Source organism: Phocoena phocoena, chromosome 16, assembly GCF_963924675.1.
Source record: "Phocoena phocoena chromosome 16, mPhoPho1.1, whole genome shotgun sequence".
NCBI classification, from domain to species: domain Eukaryota; kingdom Metazoa; phylum Chordata; class Mammalia; order Artiodactyla; family Phocoenidae; genus Phocoena; species Phocoena phocoena.
In genome coordinates this window covers 82055057-82076038 of record NC_089234.1, presented here as the reverse complement: position 1 = coordinate 82076038, position 20982 = coordinate 82055057, and the positions used below count along the sequence as shown (strand labels likewise).

The following is a 20982-nucleotide window of genomic DNA, read 5'->3' as shown; positions in this document are numbered from 1 at the left end:
GTGCGCGGGCTTTCTCTAGTTGCGGAGAGCGGGGGCTACTGTTCCTTGCGGTGCGCAGGCTTCTCATTGCGGTGGCTTCTCTTGTTGCAGAGCACAGGCTCTAAGTGTGCGGACTTCAGTACTTGTGGCACGCGGGCTCAGTAGTTGTGGCGCACGGGCTTAGTTGCTCTGCGGCATGTGGGATCTTCCAGGACCAGGGCTCGAACCCGTGTCCCCTGCATTGGCAGGCGGATCCTTAACCACTGTGCCACCAGGGACGTCCCCAGACCATGCACTTTTAAGTGCTAATTAGGGACCCGGGATGTTGGAGCTGTGGGTGGGCCTGAGCTCTCTCCACCAGCCCTCAGATGTTGGGCCAGGTGCGCGTGGGTGGGGGGTCTGCATCTCCGGGATCCTGCTGGTCCAGCAGAGAGCAGGGCTCGCAGCCCCCCGTCGTCCTGGGTCCCTCACCAGGCGCCGCTGTTGACCCCCAGGACTCCGCAGGCTGCTGGGCATCTGCATCCACTAGACTGTGAGCGCCTTGCGGGCCGGCACCTGCTCAGCCCCTCCCCTTTCAGCTCTGCTTCCCCACGGAGATGCAGCAGCGGCCGCAGTGATGCGGCTGCCCCAGGGCGGTCAGGGGAGTGAGGCAGATGAGGGCCTGGGAACGTGCGTTCTGGGAGGGGTGAGGGTTGGCAGCCACCAAGGCAGCATTGGGCAGCTCTACGTGGAGCTCCAAGGGAGCTCACAGACTCACCACAAAGGACCGAGGAGGGCACCTTTGGGGGAGAGCTCATGACTAGAAGGATCCAGCCATGAGGATGTGGTGGAAGACTGTCCAGGCATGGAGAACGTCATGTGCAAACGTCCTGGGGCCAGAATGAACTTGGTGTGCTTGGACAGTCTAAAGCAAAAAGGTCAGCGAATAGAAGTGTGGTGGGCAGGGGCCACACAGGGTCAGAGGGTGCTCAGGGCATGGTATGCATTTAGGAATTTACTTGTGCATGTCGCCGTGTTCCCTGGGTGTGGCCTGGCACCCGGCATGTCATTGGTGCTCTGGTTGGTGTTCCGTAATATCGGTAAGCGAGACGAGGCTGAGACTGGTGGGGTCGTGGTGGTGAGAAGGGCCGCGAGCCTGGGCTCAGCAGAGGGTCTTCTGCACTGTTGTGAGACGTCCTGGCCCTGCCCTCCCTCCCCCCTGGGCTTTGCTCCTGCCGGCTGTTACAGCCTGGGGTTAGAGAGCCACTGTGCCGCTTTCACACCGAGCCTCCCGCCCGCGACAGCCGTGGTCTGGCAGAACTGCTCAGCGTAGGGAGTCGCCGTCGTTTCTGGGTGCAGATCTGGCTTCTCTGCACTTGCAGCGAGAATGTGGACCTGAAGACAAGGGCAGCGTCCACCTTTCCCTCCAGAGGCGCTGCGTTGATGCCGCAGCTGCGTGGGCCTGGCTCTGTTTGTAGGTTAAGCTTTTAAATCATCGCCCCTTAATTGGTGTTGGTGCCGCTTCACCTTGTCTGAGGACAGGGGTCTGTGCAGGGACTCTGGGGACAGGAGAGAGGTCGCGGGTGATAGGATTTAAATTGTGTTTAAGCAGCCTAGTCCCTTCCGGCTGTGTTTAGAAGAGTTTTTCATTGTTAACCCCCCTTCCACTGATTCATCATCGTAAAGCGCTTCTACATTTAGACGGTCATCTCTGGACAGACACCTGGTTACAGTGGGTTCTGAGCAGCCTAGCCTGCCTGTGTGGGGACAGACCGCTAGACTGGGGGTTAGGCCTCTGATGTTCTTGTATCGTTACATTCCTGAGTGTTTGGAGCGACCCCTGGCTCGTCATTTTAACGCTCTGTGCCTTGGATGAGCACTTGTAAAACTGTGGATATACTACTGGCTGGTGGTGTAGGGGCTTGGAGCTGCAGGGACATTGGACAGACAAGATGGAGGTGGATTTATGTTTGTGAAGTGTTGGGGCACCTCTAGGCAACACTTTGAACCCATGGGGGTGGGCACCCAGTCCGCACTTCAGGCAGTGCCCCTAAAGTCATTTGCGGAAGGCAGCGGGCCCTTCGGTAGCATCTGTCGGAACGCCGCAAGCGACCTGTGAAGGGTCTGAAGCCAGCCTCCCAAGTTGAGGGAGGAACGCGGGTGCCGCCAGACATGTGCCGAGGGACCGGCGAGATTTGTCCACCTTCGTGGACTGTAGAGAACCAGTGATAGGATTTATCCCGGTACTTGGCGTTCTGAGGTGCGAGAGGAGGAACTGAGGAGATTGTGCCCTCAGTTATTTGGAGAGGGGGGCACAGAGTCCTGTGAGCCGACGGCATCTGGCGTCTTTGGAGCGAGAATTTAGCGAGAGGGCGTTATGGCGGTTAGTGATGCAGTAGCGTCACTGCCCTGCGCGCTAAGTGGTTAGCTCAGCCTCTAAGAACTAGCAGGGCTTCTCCTAGCTATTCTCCCAGTCCTTTGGTCGTGGGCATGGGGGTTGGAAAAATGCATAGGTCCAGGGGGGAGAGATGGGAGGGCAGCATACGAGGGGAGGACTTTCTACAGCAAGACAACTCACCCTTTGGACATCAGGCTTTCTCTCTCTTACATTTTTTTTTTTTGCGGGGTGGGGGGTTCTTCATCGGCCGAGGAGGAGAAGAGCTGTAAAATGAGCGGGTTTCTTTGCGTTCTCAGGAGATTTATTTTCCTTTTCACCCCTTGTTCCTCCTCCTTCGTTTCAGTGCAGAACTTTTGCAGCGACAAGGATTCGGTTGTAGCCTGGCTCTCTGGGCGGGATCTCTTGGAGCGGGTCATAACTTGTCATTAATAACGGCTTGCTCAGGGCACAGTCCTGTCTTCCCAGCTGTGTGTCCGCCCTGCCGTGGTGCCTGTGGGACACTGAGTGTGCCCTGGGGGAGGGGGCGGAGGGCGCTTGGTCCCTGGATCCCCCTGGATCCAGTCTCAGCCCTCCTTCCTGCTGTGTCCTCGCACAGGTGCCCTTCCAAGACAGTGTCACCTCGTCTGCGAGGTGGAGACAGGAACAGGGCCTACTTCACGGGGCTGTTACCAGGATTAGGTGAGGTGTTGCCTCTTAACCCTTTGCCTATCGGTAAAAGTGTTCCAGACGTGTGTGTGCAGGGGTGTGTGTGTGTGTGCGCGCGTGTGTGTGCTCGCATCTTAATCCAGCTGCTGGAAAGTTGTTTTATGTCTGCAGCTAGAGACACGTACACGTGTGCACACAGATGCCGACATGTGCATGCCTCTTTCCTTCTTCCTGGCCAAAAAAGGTGTACACGGCAAATTTCGTTAGAAATGCAAAGCTGTTTTGTGGAGGTCAGCACGTTTTCTTCCATCCCAGGGAGCCACGTTGTTTCACCTGGGAAGGTGCCGGCAGAGGTACAGGAGGCCCCCAGCTGGGTCCTGGTTTCCGCGCTCTTCTTTCACGTGCCGGACGCACAGCCCCTTCGAACCCAGCACACAGGCGTGCTTAGGGTTCATATTTTAAGAGCTGTCTCATCTGACGACCAGCCCTAATTACTGAATTTCACATATGAAAAATCTGCAGGGTGAAGGACTTTGCCTGTTGATTGGATTCACATTGCTGCATTAAAGTGAAATCTCAGGACTGCAGTAGCCTCAGACCGGCTGCTGTCACCTTCTCTCTTCTCGCCCTGGTCCTTCTCCCCTGGGTCTTCGTCGGTTTTCCTTGCAGCTTGTGTCTTTCATCCTTTTATCCCCCTTCCCCCACCCAGCCTGGGTGCTGCGCCCCACTCCCCCCAATTCACACTGTAGACCAGTGGTTTTCAATCTGGCCACATGTTAGGAGCAACTAGGGAGATTTAAAAAATACAGATGCCTAGAACCTACCCCAGGCCAGTTAAATCAGAACATCGGCTCTTGAGCTGAAGCGTGTTTTTAAAAACTCATGGAGTCCAGGGACTTCCCTGGTGGTCCAGTGGTTAAGACTCCGCCCTTCCACTGCAAGGGGCATGGATTCGATCCTTGGTTGGGGAACTAAGATCCCGCATGCCACTCGGCCAGAGGGGGGAAAAAGAAAACGCATGGAGTCCTCACATATATATTTGGTCTATTTTGTAGGGCTTTGAGCTTGAGTTTGGTCTTTCTTTTGGAAGACTTGGATGCTGGCTTTTATATTCAGGGGTGAATATTGATGGGTATACAGTGAAGTGCCCGTTGGATTACTGAGTGGTGCTCTTGTCATAAGCACTTATTCAGGAGGCTCTGAGACGCTTACCGTTGACAGTAAAAGTAACGAACAACAGATATGAAAATGACAGTTTGGAGCGTAAAGAAACTACAGCTTCCTTACTGGACTGAATGAGTATCGGGAGTGGCTTGAGGTGTTCGGTAGTCGAGCAGTCTTGGATTCTATTTTCCTATCTTATTTTAATCTGGGGTTGCTTTGTTTTCGTTGTTGTTTGCAGGGGGAGGTATGACCCCATGTGTGAGGGTCAGTGGCCACGTGGATGTAATTCTCGAGGAGAACTCTGGATCAAGTACCAGCTGATTGGAAGGAAGCACTGGGGACTTTTTCATGATTAGAGGACACTGGTCATTAGTGTCCTGCGAGCCACTCGGGGAAATGAACAGAGCCATCCCTTCCAGTCTGACCTGGAATCGGTGGGTGACGCGCAGCGTCCCGCACGGCACCCCGTCTGCTCTCCCCATAGCCCTGCACGTGCCCCCTTGAGTGAAAGTGGAGGCTGTCCAGCAGGGTCCTTCGCCCAGTAGCCGAGACCCTCGCTCGGGAGGGATCAGGTGGTGCGGGCTGGATGTGAGGGGGCGTGTGGAGCACCCGCCCTTCCGAGGTTTCTGACGTCCCTGGACTTGGGCTCATTCCTCTGTTGGAGGATAATACACTGCACAGAATTTACAAATGGCGAGGTAGGTTTTCCAGGGGGAAGTTGGAGTTCTTTGTCTGTTTTCTTTACTTCTGTACCATCGTGTGTGTGTAACACATTTGTAGAAACAGTCGAGGCTTACGTGATTATTTTCTTCAAAAGACTTCTCTTTACCCACTGGTCCGTTTTCCAGTGGGTAAAGAGAGGCCAGCGAGCTGTTTCAGACAGAACTTAAAGAGAGAATCACCCTGGGTCTCTGGGTTTCATAGGTTTGGAAACTAGATGGTATTAGTTCATCTAGAAGGTTATCAATCAAAGCCCGGGGTTTCCATGAACCAGTATTGTAAAATGTTGGTAAATAAGGATTCTGGGTCATGAATGGCTGATGGGAGCGGAGCCTGGGGGAGAGGGCTCCGGGGTGCGTGTGCTCAGGAAACCAGCGCGAGCAGCTGTTCTCCTAGGCATGTTTCCCCTCCCTCTATGGAAGCTGGATTGGCCTTCATTCTGGGGATATTTCTGTGCATAGAATCAATACCTTCCCCCTAGGGTGCTGATGGAGATTCATTTTTCAAAAACCCAGTGCGTAGCTTGTTAAACTGTTGTCTCAGCTCCAAATCCTTCTAGGCTCCCCTCTGTGCCGCTGGAGCTAGGACTCTGCACAGCACGTCTGTGCCCTCCGGGATGGGCGGCGGTCCAAGCACCAGCCGGGCGGTAGGCAGGGAAGGGGCTTGATCCCGCCTCTCTGTTCCCCCGCTCTGGAGCAGCCCCTGGGGACACGCCTCCCCCTTAGCTGCCCCGGAGAACCCGCTGTGCCCTCCTCCCAGCACAGAAAGAAACAGCCTCATCGCTATCCTAGAGACCCCAGCACCAGCTGAGCAGACCCCCTTCTCGGGGTGGCCTCAGGCCCTCCCTCTGAGTTTGTAAGGCTCACTGATTCCACTTCTTCCCTTGGTTCCCTCCAGCCCAGGGGTGGTGGCTGCTTCCTGCACATGCTGCCTGCCTGAAGCCTTGGAGTTTTCCTCGTGCCCTTTCAGTTACCTAGTTAACAGCTTGATACCGAGTTAACGATTGACGGTGAAGCCTCTGTTTAAAAGCTTGTCCGTCGTCTGAATTCTAGAAATCGGATCCTGACGGACGCATCTGGCATTCTTCTTAACATTCTTCAGTAAGCAGTCAGTAGAACTATTTCCCAAATGTATTATAGTTAGATTACAGCCTACCTTACATTCCTTGGGTGTTTTGCTTCAATTCTTCTCTGCGATTAGAGGGAGCTATTTCCTGGAAAGATGGCCACAGCTGGCTCGCATCATTCATTCCGTTGGTTCTCTTTGGCTTTATTTTTGGAGGGTGACATCGTACCACCTTATCTCCCACTTCTGTGTCCATTATGGAACAGCTCTGAAATTTCCTTCCACTTCTAGATGATGGCTGTCGTGTACTTAAGCTACGTATACTTCTAAAAAGATTTGAGGCACTTTATGGGAAAAAAGCATATTATCTGTAAACACAGATTCATTAGAACAGGAGTTCAAAGATCTAGGGCCGGCCTTGTGGTAGAGGCGTAGAGTTGGTGGGTGGGCTGGGATGAGCCGCGCTCCAGGTGGCGCCTGGGAGCCCAGCGGGAACCACGGCCAGTACAGTGGTAGCAACTGGACTGATCGTTGCTGCTGCAGGAGTTGTAGGCCGTTACGCTTTGCAAGCCATGAAGCCATGGAGCCTCAAGTAAAACAAGTTTTTCAAAGTCTACCAAAATCTGCCTTCAGTGGTGGCTATTACAGAGGTGGGTTTGAGCCCCAAATGGCAAAGCGGGAAGCAGCATTAATACTAGGTGTAAGCCCTACTGCTAATAAAGGAAAAATAAGAGATGCTCATCGATGAGTTGTGCTTTTAAATCACCCAGACAAGGGAGGATCTCCTTATATAGCAGCCAGAATCAGTGACGCTAAAGATTTACTAGAAGGTCAAGCTAATAAGTGAAGTAAACGTATGATGAATTTTGAGTTCTTATTCATTTATGTATAGGAGTACCAGCTTTTTATAATAAAATAAAACTACAGATTTTAAAAATGATTTAGCACAAGCTAAGTCAAAGCCTTGGTATAAATTTGTTTAAATTTGAGGATTTTAAACTGGATTATAGAATATTTATAGGTTAATACTCAAGAATTATGGATAAATGCATACCAAAAAAAAAAAATCTAGGGCCATATAATGGGGGAGAGGGGTAGGGCGGGCAGAAAAAGGAGAAGAAGAAAGGAAGAGGATGGAGAAGAAAGGGTGAAGGGGCACCGGTACTGAGTGTCTCCCTGGGCAGGTCCTGGGGGTGTTCCCGTCTGTGTTGAGTCTGGTACTCAGCGTAACCCTCGGGGAAGGGTTGTTGTGGTCCCCGTTGACAGAGCAGGAGCCCGGGCCCCAGAGAGCCGGCCGAGCAGGGCTGTGTACACATGCCTCTCAGCGGGCCTGCACCCAGGAGACCAGGACCGGTTCTTCAGTGCAACGCGAACTTGTATCTTGGTAGCCGAAGCACATGGGAACCGTGGTGCGTTGCATAGCTTTCATTTTCTAATAAAATGAAGCATTTCTTGTGAACAATAAACATTTTCTTAGCCCTCATACTTGATAAGAATCTCGTAGACTTTAAGTTCAGTGAGCATCCTAATGGCGTTGGGGAAAAAAATACCAAACACCAGATGGAGAGATGCAGACGTGGCCATTTATTTAAATCAGTACCTATACTGATTTAAAAGAAAATGAAAAAAGGTAAGGAAATCTACTTGGTTCACTGAAAACGGATAATCTCAATATGATAAAAATAAAGAACTCCTTATCAGCTGAGCCGAGGCCGGGAGGCAGGTCTGTGGAGGGGAGACGGTGCCTCCGTCAGTGGCCAGACCCGCAGCTCTGACCTGGTCAAGGGCAACGCAGGCTGCGTCCCTCAGCCTCCATGTCACTTCACGCCTCACAGGCAGCAAAGCATGTTGCTAAGAGGGCAGGCTTTTGAGAAGTGGGTTTGAATCCACCCTGCACCATTTATTGGCCACGTGAGGTGCTTCATCTCTCTAACCTTAGCTTCTCCAGTTATTAAATGGGGGCGATCATAGCGTTACGGTTCTTTGGATCGAAATACATGTGCTTTTTCCGAAACATCTGGAGAGCTTATGGTCAAAGGAATATATCTGGTAGAGCTAAAAACGATCAGAAGAGACATAAACAGTCAGAGCCCGACAATTTGGGGAGGAGTGATAAAGATGGGGCGGGCGGGGGCTGACCCTGAGTGTGGTTAGGTGCCTGGTACGTGTTATTCCCGCTTTTTAGATGGGAAACAGGCTGAGACATGCAGAATCTAACCCTGCGTCCGGTGTGCTTGCAGCCCCCTTCGTGGTGGCGAGGATTAAATAAAGAGATGCAGGTACGGCTCTCGGGCTGGAGCCCCTCGCAGAGTCCGTGGTCCCTGGGTTTTCATGGTGACCTACGCTGGCGCCTCTGTTCAAGCTGCTCTGGCTTCTGAATCGCCCCTCCGCCTCTGGTTCCAGGGGTTGGGTAGAGCCTGGCTCTTCCCCAGGCCCCCAGCCAGCGGGGAGCTGCTGCAGCAGGTGGCCCCCGGGTCTGTGGCTGCCCTTGCTGCCCTGGATGGGCTTACGTGTGACCCCTGCAGCGGCAAATGAAAAGCAGCGCTGACTGCAAGCAGGGCCAGCGCCCGCGTGCTCTTTAAAGCTGTGTGTGCGCGCGTGTGTCCGCGTGTGTGCGCATTTAGTCCTTATGAGACTCTGCGAGGTGGCGCTGTCATCCCCAGGTTGTGGATGAAGTGTCCGCGGGGTGGAGAAGGCTATATGGGCTGCCTTGGCACTCGCGTGGACGTGGTGGGGTTGGAGCCCACCCGTGCCGGCCCCGGATCGACCCTCTCCGTTGCGCTCTGCCCGGCGCCCACTCAGACCAGCCGCCCGCTGGGAGAGCTCTGGGGGGAAGTGGCCTACGGGACATGGCCACGCCGGTGCCCATGGTGGCAGAGGCCGTCCGGCCCTGTCCCAGCAGCCCCCTCTCCCCCCGGCCTGTGCGCTCTGCCCGCCGCTTCCCCATCCACCAGCCTTCTGGTGGCTTCCTTGCCCAGTGGCTGCGGGGGGGCGGGAGGTGGTGTGACCCCAGGCTGGCGTGGCCCCGCCGTGAGAGGCCTGGCAGTCTCCCTTTGCTCTCCTGGAGCCCAGCCGCCGGCCTTGAGCCGTCCAGGCTGCTGCACCAGAGAAGGGAGCCTCCGAGCTGCCCTGGGGTGAGAGGGGCCCCCCGGAGGATGGAGCAGAGGCTCCGCCCCCGCCAGGTGCCACCCCAGGAGGACAGGGTGGCCCCAGGGCCCTGAGAGGCAGGAAACCGCGGCTGTTTTCTCACAGTAGAGTGGCACGCACCGTGCAGAGCGAGGACCCTGCTCAGCCTTGTGTCAGAAGGAGTGTTTGCTGGAGTGACTTCTCACTGAGCCGTGCCAGCTCCTGCCCCGCTGGCTTTCCGTTTTAAGAAGAACTACACACCAACTACATCTGTGGAGTCTTCTGATTCTAGGACCTGCCAGTTTAGGTTGAGCCGTGGTAGAAAGTTACCCCTTTAAGAAGATTTTAATTACTGAAGCAAACATATTAAAAACGTACTTATGTGTGATAATTATGACTAAGGAACTCCTTATCAGTGCAGATCAGTCATTTGCTTAAGTGATTTCTTTGTGATGTTTGTTAATATGAGGATCTTGTCAACGTGAATCCCTAGCGGCAGGTGACTGTGAGAAGGGATGGCTGCTTGCTGCTGAGGGCAGGGATGGGGCTCACTCCCCTCCTCCGTCCCTCCGTCCCTCTGTCCCTCCCTCCCTCCCTCCCTCTTGCTCACCAGGACCTCTTAAATGTTTCTGCCTTTGACCCTCATCTTATTTGAAGTTTTTTTTTTTATCTATTAGGCAAAGTCCTTCTTAATTCCCAATTAATTCCATTTTTCCAGCCTTCCCTGGTAATCCTTAGCAGCCTGGGGGTGCCGGGCTGGGAACTGCTGCCCCTGTTGAGTCTCCTTAATATCCCTTCTCAAAGATAGACTCGGTTTGGTCTGAAGTATGTACAATCACAGAATCAAAGAGATTTGAAACCTCGAAGGCATTTTTTCTTTTTGGGTCTAATTCATGCAGAGGTCCTCCAGTTCAGTGAAGACTTCCCTTCAGCAGCAGATGGTAAACAGATTCTGTAGGATGAGTAATTCGTTCATTTCTGTCTGAATGGTTTGTTTAGAAGCAAACAGAATGATTCCCTTTTCTCATTAAATATGTTATGAGAACATCAGGATCATACTGAGTTACTGTCCAAAGTTGCGTCTGGGAAGGGGGGAAGGAAAGTAACCAAAAACGAAAGGGCTCGTCTGGCATTTCACAGCTCAGACCCAGGATCACGGGAGACCTTACACACCAAACTCTTAATTTAATGAACCATTGATCCAAATTGTTAGAACACTGTGTACTTGCTCAGGAGGTACTTTTTTTTTTTTTTGGCTGAATTAGGTCTTCGTTGCTGCGTGCAGACTTTCTCTAGTTTCGGCGAGTGGAGGCTACTCTTTGTTGTGGTGCGCGGGCTTTTCATCGCGGTGGCTTCTTTTGTTGTGGAGCACGGGCTCTAGGCGCGCAGGCCTCAGTAGTTGTGGCACGCGGGCTCAGTAGTTGTGGCACGTGGGCTGTAGAGCGGAGACTCAGTACTTGTGGTGCACAGGCTTAGTTGCTCAGCGGCCTGTGGGATCTTCCCGGACCAGGGCTCGAACCCATGTCCCCTGTATTGGCAGGCGGATTCTTAACCACTGCGCTGCCAGGGAAGCCTCGAGATACAATTTTTATCATATTGAGATGATCCGTTTTCAGTGAACCAAGTAGATTTCCTTACCTTTTTTCATTTTCTTTTTAAAAATATTTAAAAATTTACAAAAGCTGTGGTAAAACATACATCACATAAAAGATTCCTTAACTGTTCTTAAGCATGCAGTTCAGTGGCATGAAGTAGGTTCACGTTATTGCTGCAGCCATCACTACCGTCCGTCTCCAGAACTTTCTCATCTTGTAAAACTGAAACTCTGTCCCGGTTAAACACTAAGTCCACATCCCACCCCGGCCCCTGGGAACCACCACTGTGCGTTTTGTTCCTATGGATTTGACTATTAAAGGGACCTCATGTGAGTGGAATCGTAGAATATTTGTCCTTTTGTGACTGGTATATTACTTCATTTAGCATAACGTCTTCAAGGTTTATCCACGATGCAGCATGTGTTAGAATCTCCTCTTTAAGGTGGAATAATATTTCATTGTATGTATCCATTCATCCGTTGGTGGACAGTTGGCGTAGTTCCGCCTTCTGGCTCTTGCGAATATTGCTATTTCTTATATTTTAACATGAAAATGAAACATCATAGTTTAATCTCTCCTTGGTATCAGCAAAGTTTAGAATATCTTTTTAATAGTGGAAAGTTACAGTAAATTACCAAATGTACATTGTGTCACTGATATTTAACTGGCTGGCAGTTTCGGGCAGCTTTTACATTTCTGAGTCGTTAGGTTTGGCATCGATAAAACAGGTAATGATACTAATTCTACTAAGGTTTCGGGGGTAAAAATGAGTTAATATGTATGAGTGTATCATGTAAAAAGAAGTACATAATTCTTAGTAGTTAATACCAGAATAAATTCTGAATTTTCTTGTTTGTATTCTGGTGAGCAGATGTTCATAGTAGAGATTTGGAATAACTTCCTTCTTCCAGAAACTTCAAACCCTTACACTCTTTTTAGCACAGACTTCAACTGCATGGGGGTAGTTCGTGGGATTGGGAGGTTTGGAGGCCTATCTGGAGGCAAGGTAGGTTTCTCTCGAGTCAGCCCCCGCCGAATCAGTCTTCTTTCTTCCCCGTCACTTGGTCTGTCTGCTTTTATCCAGTGTGCGGCCCCTCCTGTGAGACAGCATCTCTTTAGACTTCGTGGGCGTGAGTTGTGAGTTGTGTAGCTTGTGGATTTGCCGGGGTGTTTCCAGGAATCTGCTTCCTGAGCCCAAGGTGAGGCAGGGCGGTGGGCGGGGTAGCTTTCACTCCATAATGGGGCTGCCGTTCTAGCTGAGCTGGTGTCTAGACCCAGGCATTAAGCGAGTCCACCCGCCCCGCCCTGGCTCAGATGCTCCCGGCTGTGCCGAATCACCTCCTCGTCTGAGCCCTCGCCGCAGCCGTCCTCTGACCACGTGCTTGCTTGCTTGCTTTCTGAGAAGAGTTGCGCTCCTGTTGCCCGTATCCACCGGTGGTTGTTCTCTGATGCGGGTGTTTCCATGGAGCGCAGGCGGCCACCGTGTGCTTCCGGGACGGGGGGCGGGGTGGGGGTGGGGGGGGAGGGAAGGGGGCTGCCCTGGGCTGCAGCAGTGTCGGTGCCCCCGCCTGGCTCACCCGTTTCCTCACCCCTGTCGGCAGGAGTGGGGGCACCCAGGCTGGCGGCCATCCTCGGGAGCCAGCCCGGGGCCGGGGTGGAGGGTGCGTGGCCGGGGCCCGGGGTTGGGGCCGCCGTCCTTGGGAGCCTCGGGCCGTCAGGAGGCTAGTGCGTTCATTGTTGCGAGCTTCTCGAAATCATTAACACCCCGGTGTGTTTCCGGAACCTCCAGCGAGTCCACACAGGTCTGGCTTGGCCCCTGGAGGGCTTTCCTCCGCCGTCTGAGCTCTGACGCCCAGGAGGTGCCGGCTGGAACCGGGCTGGAGGCGCTGCGGCCGCCTCAGAGGGCTCAGCAGAGGGTGCTTGGCTGAATGACATTCTGGCCTTTGTTCCTCGAAGGAGACGTTTTCTTCCTCGTGTTGTGACGGCTGCCGGGGGGGCTCTCCCCAGTCGTGTCCTGGAGTCCCCGCGCCCTTGGGGCCCTGCAGATGGCCTTGCGCACCCAGGCCCGAGGGCCCGGCCCTCCCCTTGGGCCTGGCGCCTGTAGGAGGGGCCAGTCTGGTTCCCGGCTCTTCTCGGCTTCTGTCCCTTCTAGGGTCTGAGGCGTCCGACCCCCAGGAGCTGCCATACCCGTGGCATCACCAGTCCTGCACAAGTGAATACATAGCATCTTCCCCCGCCACCAGGCCCGCAGCTCCTCGAGGGCCAGGCCCGTGGTTTGTCTGCTGGCTCGTCCCAGCTGCCCACACGGTCCATGGAGAAGAGCAAGGGGTTCAGTGTCTTGTTTGTTCAATGAACGATTTAAAAAATGAAGGATTGAGTGCTGGAAGTAGTTTCAATTTGCTACGATTCCAGGCCGCTTGCCGCACCACTCTGTACCTCAGGTTTCTAAATTCTCAGGTGTGGCTACTATACCTCAAATGGTTCCACAGGGCACGGGAGAGGCTTCCTTGCTGTGCACCTACTGTGCGCCTCGCGCTGTGCACAGTGGGGCCGCCCAGCGCTCCTTTTCACCATCGACAGTCCTGGGAGGCATAGGTATTCGGACCCGGTTCTGCAAGTGAGCACCTGTAGGTGCTGAATAACTTACTCAAGGCCACACGCTCTTTCAGCAGAGAGGTGTTACAACGGTGAGAATGCAGGGCTGCCTCACTCCACAGCCTGTGTGTGTGTGTACACACACGTGTACGTACGTATGTATATCTACACACTCAAGTGTCTGGGGGAAACATACATGGACACACAAACCTACACCCCCCCCACCCCATGCAGGGCACACTTAGGAAGTGTAGGAGGGAAATACACACATATCTATACACACGCGTGTATATATCCATCCATACACATGTATGTAGATGTGTGTATATTTCCCCGACACTTCCTAAATGTGTTGTACACATGTATGTGTGTGTATATGTGTGCGTGTATGGATGTATATATGTATATGTGTGTATGTATATATAATCCACCCCTCCGCTTCCTAAACATGTCACTCCAGGGGTGCCTCCTTGTAATTCCGGCTTTTGCAGTAAACGTTAAATAAGCATCTTCCCCCCCCGCCCTCTACCCCTGCCCGTTCTTTCCTCCCTGGGAGGGGCTGGGACCCTCGGGCCTTGTGGTCAGCTCCGTCAGGGCTGCCAGGGGGCTGGCCGCTCTCACCCACGCCCTCCCCACTCCCAGGTACGTCAGGTGCCAGCATGTGTTTATTGAACTGAAATTCTTAAGCCTGCAGAATACTACTCCCGGTCTGTCAAGACGGATAAAAACAACGTGCCTTTTTTAGACTACTTAAAGGCTTCTTGACATGATCCTGATGGTGTTTTAACAAGTTTTCAGGTCCTGGTCAGCCAAGCTCAGGACCAGGAATAAATGTTTGATAAACAACGTAAGGGCGATGGAAAAGGAAATGTGTCGTAAGTGGGACTGTGGGTCCCATAAATCTGTGATGGGCTGTTGTTCCTGCTGTTTTTTGTATGTGACGATTCCTGTTCTGATCTTTTCCTCTCTTCCACATGAAACTCTATAATGTGGACCCCTTTCCTGGTCCTTTGGAGCAGGGTGGCCTGGGGCCGAGGATCGAAGTCCGTAGCAGAGATTTGGGGGACAACTTCCCTATCTCCCGTTCTGCCCCTTTGCCAAACAGAAGTGCAAAGAGTGGATGGAATGAGATGCTGCCTCCTGAGATGAGCTCTCCCTGGTGGTTCCCGATGCTTGCTTGGTTGGCAAGGCACAGTTCGCCCTTCCCCTGAGCCGTCTTCATTGTGTGAAAGTGCAAAGACAAATTGTCTGTCCGAGGAGCTAATTTTAAGTGCTAGTACGTTTTAAGGACTTACAAGGCTCAAAATATTTTGGTTCTCTTAGAAGAATCTCTTTTTCTCCTGAAAAACAGGCTCGACTCTTCCTTTTAAAGTCAGGAAAGGGGAGATTAGCTGAAGCCCCTTTGGGGACAGGTATGTTTTGTTTACTGTTGAGTCTCCGGAGCCCGACTGGTCCCCGGCACAGTGGGCACCCCCAACCGTTGGTGGGAGGTGGGATTTTCCATGCTGTAAACGCAGGAGCGAAGAAGCATCATGAAGGGAGCACCTGCTTGAGACGTAACCGCGGCTTCACAACAAATGCAGCAGTTTTGGTCTCAAGAGTGAAGTTGTGTCTCTCTGGAATTATAAGCCTAAATGGTTGACTTCCTGTTTTAGAATTCCCAGTTTATTTTCTGGAAGCGTTTGCAGCAGATGTGGTTCTATGGAGAAGATTTATACCTCGGGGGTTCCAGTTTGGGGTCTTTGAAGTATTCGTATTTGCAAAAGCCAGGTAGAAGTTGCTTATTGATCTGACGTGAGGCCGCACGGGCTTTGTGACAACTGCCCCTGCGTCTGGGTAGAATGACACGTACTTAGGGTGATAACTGAGGACAGCTTGTTTTCCCCCCAAGAGAGACAGAGCAAACTAAGGCACTCTCAGTTTTTTCCCTAGGCATTGATGGAAACAGATTCCATAGGGGAAATAACAAAGAGAGTGTTGGGTAGTGGAGAGTGAAAACATCCAGCTGCTGTGACAGTGGAACTCCAAGGGACTCTGTCTTTGGGGGGGCCCGGGGGGGGGGTGGGCCACAAGAGGAGCATGGACAAGGTGTCATCTGAGGACTCCCTCTGGGGCTGGAAGAAGTGACATTTTGCTTCGATGGGTCTCACTGAGGCTGAGACCGGCATCTGTTGGTCTTCCTGAGATGGTGTTTAGAGCATAACGCTTCAGGGATTCTCATAATCCTAGTCATTTGCTTTGCAGAATTTTTAACAGCCTCAACTTCCTCCGGGGTGAGGCTGTCCAGAAAAACAGTTGCTTGAAAGAGCCATTTACAGAGGTAGAGAGACAGCTGTGGTCCTTTTTCCTTTAATAATCTTTACTTAGGTTTCACGGAGGCCAAAATCCCCTTAATAGATTTTAATAACATTCGTGGAATCTCGGTTTGCACAGCAGAGACCCTTAGTGTGGCTTTTACTCTCTCCACTGCGGTTTACTTTGTATCCATAAGCGACCCTACTTTTGTGTGAAGGTGACTATCTTTATTCAGCAAGGATTGGCGCAGGGGTGAGCGTGGAGAAGCTTTCCCGCATCCGCGGTCTTTCCTCCAGGACAAGAGTCCACCGCCGCGAACACATTTCCATCCTCAGCCCCGGGGTTGGGAAGAAATGCCAGTCGGCTCTCCTGCTCGGTTTGAGGCAGGTGTCGGTGGGCTACAAGGCTGCCTGCATCAGTGGGGCTCTCCGAGGACGCATTTCTACTTCCAGGAAAGAGCTCCCTGCAGGATTTTGTGTGTGGCTCTAAGGAAAGGAGTTGGTGGCTTTTAAAAACACCAAAAACCAAAACACACGTAATTATTGTGTCGGCCCTGTTGCAGTTAACCCTGATTTTGGCCTCAATTCTGGAATGAGTCAGCCGATGTAGACGAACCCTTTATCAGGTCACGGGTTGTTATTTATTCTTTCCTTTCCCCTAGTCATTTACTTGGCGAGTGATGACCTGACCTTCCCTGAGTAACGATTCCCTCCTCCAGCAGAGTTCGCTGCTCAGGGTGGAGGCGCTTACCCCCATAAGCCACGGACTTGGTGTCGTTAATTAACTGATTCAGCCACTGCTCCCTGTACACCCACCGGGCTGGGCGCACACCCTGCCCCTGCTCCGTAACTAGCGGCCTTTTCCCTCTAACTCCCGAGCATCCGTAAGCCCCTCGTATTCTCTCAGGATGTAGGATGCCTGCACAGACTGGGGGCTCTGGGACTGGAAGGGGCAGCTGGAGCCGGGCGGGGGCCTCTCTCCCCACCCCCCGACCCCCGGTGTCTCCTCCACTCCTTTCTCCAGAGCTTAATGGAACACTGTCTAAAAGGGCTGAAATCCTATTTTCTGGGGGATTTGGGCATAGACAGCCCTGCAGTCCTTTCCTATCATGGTAAAATCGGTTATCAGAAGCAGCTGGTGGGCCTCAGAGAGCAGGCTGTCGCTGTAGCGGGATCGTCAGGCATTCAGCCCCCTGGCTCTCTAGCCTCAGAAACGGGAAGCTTTAAAACCCCTGCCTAGTTGGATGCCTTGAGTTATAAAATAAGTGAGATGTGCTGAGTGCGGGCGGGAGGAGGGAAACGGGTGGCCGGAGCTGCATCGCGCTCGCTACCCACGGAGGCTCTCCTTTCTTAATAGGCTTCAGAAATCCTGGAGTGCATCATTCACCAGCCACGGAGTCCCACCCGTGTCCCCGTTGCTCAAAATGCAGATGAACTTTGCCGAGCTGGGAAAAAGGAGCTGCGCGCCTGTTCTTTCTCTAGGTCTCAGGAGGTGCTGGCGAATGTGCTTTGAGCAGTGATTTGAGCCTGTGATTACTGGTCTTTGCTGCTCGCCGAGCTAATAAAGGGGCAGAGGGCGGCCTCTGTAACGGCGCTTGGGGCTTTGCCAGGCTGAGTCACAGCCAACTTAGGGGAAGGCTGCCTAGCACGCCTCCAGCCCCCCGTCCTAATTGGAGGTCTGCAGCGGCACACTCAGAAGATGAATCAGAATCGGGGAAAGTGTGCGGGAGAGACGAGCCAGGAGTGAGGTGTGGGAGGACCACAGAGCGTGCGGGGTTGGATCCCCACCTCTGTTCTGGTGGGCCTTTCTTCACCAGAGGGGTGTCCTGATGCCGGAGGCCAGCGGGAGAAGGGGGCCTCTGGTGGGCAGACCCCTCCTGTTGGCTTTGCTGGGCCCTGCGCACTGACGGGCACAGGGCGCCGTAGGCACAGACACCTTGCACGTTCTCAGCCCAGGGCATGGCAGTGGGCGGGGCATGAGAGGGCTGGCTGATGGGCGGCAGGAACCCTCTACCGTCTACCCCTTCGAGAGCGTGGCATGTCCCTAGCCCAGATCCACTGAATGAGAATCTCCATGAGGGACAGGGAGCCTGGAATTCGAACAAGGTCCAGGGTTATTGAAGAGCGGCCCCTGCTGGACGCCACCTCTCCATGGGCTCAAACTGGCCTTGGACGTTGCCCAGTCAGGACCAGACCCTGAGCTCTAGGGCCCCCTGGGATTCTCATCGCACCGTGCCTCATTGATTTGAAAATGCACTTCTTCCCGCTCACATTTTAACATCTCTGAAATCAGGTCGCATCTTGTCATGGACGGTGCCTCGTGGTTTGCTTGCTAACATTTTTCCTCCTGAGCGTTAGGTGAACTTAACGGCCCTGCAGTTGATGGGTCTTGGATTCGATGAGCTTTTTGCTGCCTCAGCTCTGGTAGGGACGTGGTCTCTCTCAGCCACCTTGCCCTCGTGGTGGTCAGCGTGGATGAAGGTACACAGAGAGCAGCGTACAAGAGTGAGGGCTCCTGTGGGTGCCGCTGCAGCGCGGCTCTACAGGACACTTGCCTGTATTTGCATCTGCTTCGGGGTTAGCGTCCTAGGGGCTCATAAGTATGATTTCCCCTCTTTTACACGTTGGGGTGTGGGCAGCAGACTCGTTTAGGATGGACGGCTAGTAAGTGACAGAGACCTAGCTCTGTCTGACGCCAGGTCCAGGCCTGTCACCTGTCAGCGCGCTCACTGCATCTTTCCAGCCTCTCTCACTCACCTTTCCTCTCAGCCCTGTCGGTGCCTCAGCGGCGACAGCGGATGCAGTAGAGATGATTCATTTCTTTAGGTCAGTCTTCGAACCTGACTTCTCAGAGGCTGGTCTTGTGCGATAGTTGCATATTAACCATGTGCCAACTCCGTGCCAGCTTCTCCTGCTCAGGGCTGCGCACGCATGGTGACCGGGCGTCGTGCTCTGTCTGCTGGACTCTTGAGTGATAGCAGAGTTCTGGGTTCTCCCCATGAATGAGGCACGTACCTCTGGACAGCGCGTTTATTCCTCTCTGTGAGGTTGGCCATGCCTGTGGGGGAGGGGCGGTTCCATCGCCCAGAGAGCTGCGGGTGAGGAGGGGCACCAGCTGGAGAAAACAGCACGTGGGGCCTGGGTGGGTCCCTGGACACCTGAGGCCCTGCGTCCCTACAGTTTGCTGAAACCATTGGTCATTTGGCCACTGCCTTGGAAACCCAGCCACCCCTGGAGGTGCTTCAGTGCTTTTGTTTTGTGTTCGGCTTTAGTGCCTGTTCATCTCAGTTGATGTCAAGGGCTTTTGGGGGGTTGAGGTGGGACAGGATGATGTAACAGGAATGAGTGACCGGTGAGCGTTTCCTGTGTGCCAGGCGTTCGTGAGAGGGCATCTGCTGATAACACCTATGGCGGGTTTCTTCTGTCCTCGGTCCTCCTTTAACAGTCAGTCTTGCCGAGCACATGCCGAGTCCTCGGACGGCAGGCGGGCCGTACGCGCTGGTGTCCCAGCACAGTGCCTCTGGCCCTCGGTGGTGGCCAGCGCACGTTCTTCAGCTGACAGAACACGCTAGAGAGTCTTAGTGCTTCACGTGTGAGGGTGATGCGCGGCCTGAGGGTGCCCCCACCAGGTGTGGCTGGAGCTGGGGGTGGTGGGGTGCTGCCTGGAGCAGCAGGAACAGCATGGGGGTGGCGGCCTGTTCGCTGGGGACCGGGAGCTGGTTCCAGAAGTGGTGGTGGAGAGTTCCGTGGGCTGCGAGCCCTGGTCCTGGGGAGGCGGCTCTTGGAAACTCTGCCCGCCACGCCTCTGCAGGCTGCTCGAGCCGTTGTCCACTGATGGCCTTTGACGTAAAGCACATTGTCTTTGGGAACCCCGTTGCACTGCGAGACTTTGCTGCTTGGCTCCCGGCCTGGTCTGGCCCTAGTAGGGAGGATTTGACGATCAGTTAAATCATCCTCCGGAAGAGCGATCCAGAAGGCGTCCCTGGGCGGGGAGCGGCAGGGTCTTCTCCAGTGGGCGCGCTGTGCGGTTCCCAGGGAGGGGCCAGGTGTGTGTGTGTGTGGGCCTTGGATGCAGCAGGAGAGGCTGTGGAGGCAGAGGAGGCCGGTGGGGCTGATGGAGAGGCAGTAGCCGGGAGGAGTCGCAGAGGTGGGATTGGTCTGTGAAGCAGGCCCAACACCACCCCGGGCGAGCTGGAAAGAAGGGCCAGCAGCTGTGGGGTGGGGAGGGGAGGGGGCGCAGTTAGGCGAGCAGGCCAGGCGCCCCGAAGGCAGGAGGCCGGCACGTTCATCTCGTGAGTTTGCTACCCTCTGCGTCTTTGGACACGGTGTCCACGTGCCAGGCTTGTTTCTGATTCCTGCAGTGGCATCACGGGTGTGGAACAGGACCCCGCGTGCAGCGTGTGGCACCGGCTGGTGGCCTTGCGGGCAGAGCTATGCAGGGACCGGCGCCCTCCCGCTCTGTGCCCGCCCGTGCCGGTGACCGCGACACCCTGACTCAGGGTGGAAGCGTTGGTCTAAGTTGGGTGGCCTCGGGCCCCACCTCGTCCCCCCCGCACCTGGCTTGCAGCTCTAGGTTCCGGTGCTGCAGGGCTTTCAGTTCTGTGGCCTCCTCCTTCACCCCCTCTTTCGCGTCTTCCTGTGCAGAAGGCTCATTTGGAGGAAGAACGGTCTCTGTCTCTGAGGATGGGACGGAGACCGTCCTGGGCTGTCCTTGTCTGAGTCACAGACTCTGAGGGCCGGGGCGCCCCCCATGTCCCATGGGCCAGGACTTGTAAAGTGGCTGGAGCGTGGCTCCTTGGGGTGGGGGCCTGACCCTGCCGCCAGGTGCCCTCCCCCTCCTGGGAGACGCCAAGGCGCGTGAGAGGGTGGGTGCGTGAGTGACGGGAGCACGTGGGGCAGTGTGTTGTACACGGAAGTGACACGGTACGCTGCTCCCTGCTGCTGCCCGCACGTTATTTATCTGTTTCTAACTTCTTTGCCCGAGCCCTGAGGGTCCCTCTCAGCTGTGCTTTCCTGGGTTTTATTTTTTCTCCAGCGGATCAGTCTGGGGACTTTTCTGGTTGAGGTGAGACTGACAATGCGGGTGCATCGAGTGTGAGTTGAGAGGCTTTGGGCGTCAGCCAACCTTCCTGGAGGGTAGCGGGGCTGCTGCAGTGGGTGAGGGAGCGGAGGTGCAGGACAGCACCATGCATGCAGCACCTGCCCTTCTGGCCGAGCTCTGCACAGGCCAGGAGAGCAGGTTACTGGGAGACCGTGGGACCTCGGAGGGGAAATTCACACTCTTCTCTCCAAATGCAGGAAGCACCACTACCAGGCGAGGCTCATAAAGGATAAGTCGAAGGTGTTGGTCATCCCTGACTTGTGGGAATATGTGTGTGTGTGTGTGTGTGTGTACCTGTGCGTGTGTCTCTGTACCTGTGTG

General features: G+C 54.1%; 1 protein-coding gene and 1 pseudogene across 1 annotated transcript in view; both read left to right on the top strand.

Annotated features, from left to right (window-relative positions):
- GALNT2 (polypeptide N-acetylgalactosaminyltransferase 2) overlaps positions 1–20982 on the top strand; it is a 172690-nt gene that overhangs the window by 15133 nt on the left and 136575 nt on the right. The gene's annotated exons all lie outside the window — the stretch shown is intronic.
- On the top strand, positions 6405–6797 carry LOC136136541 (mitochondrial import inner membrane translocase subunit TIM14 pseudogene; annotated as a pseudogene).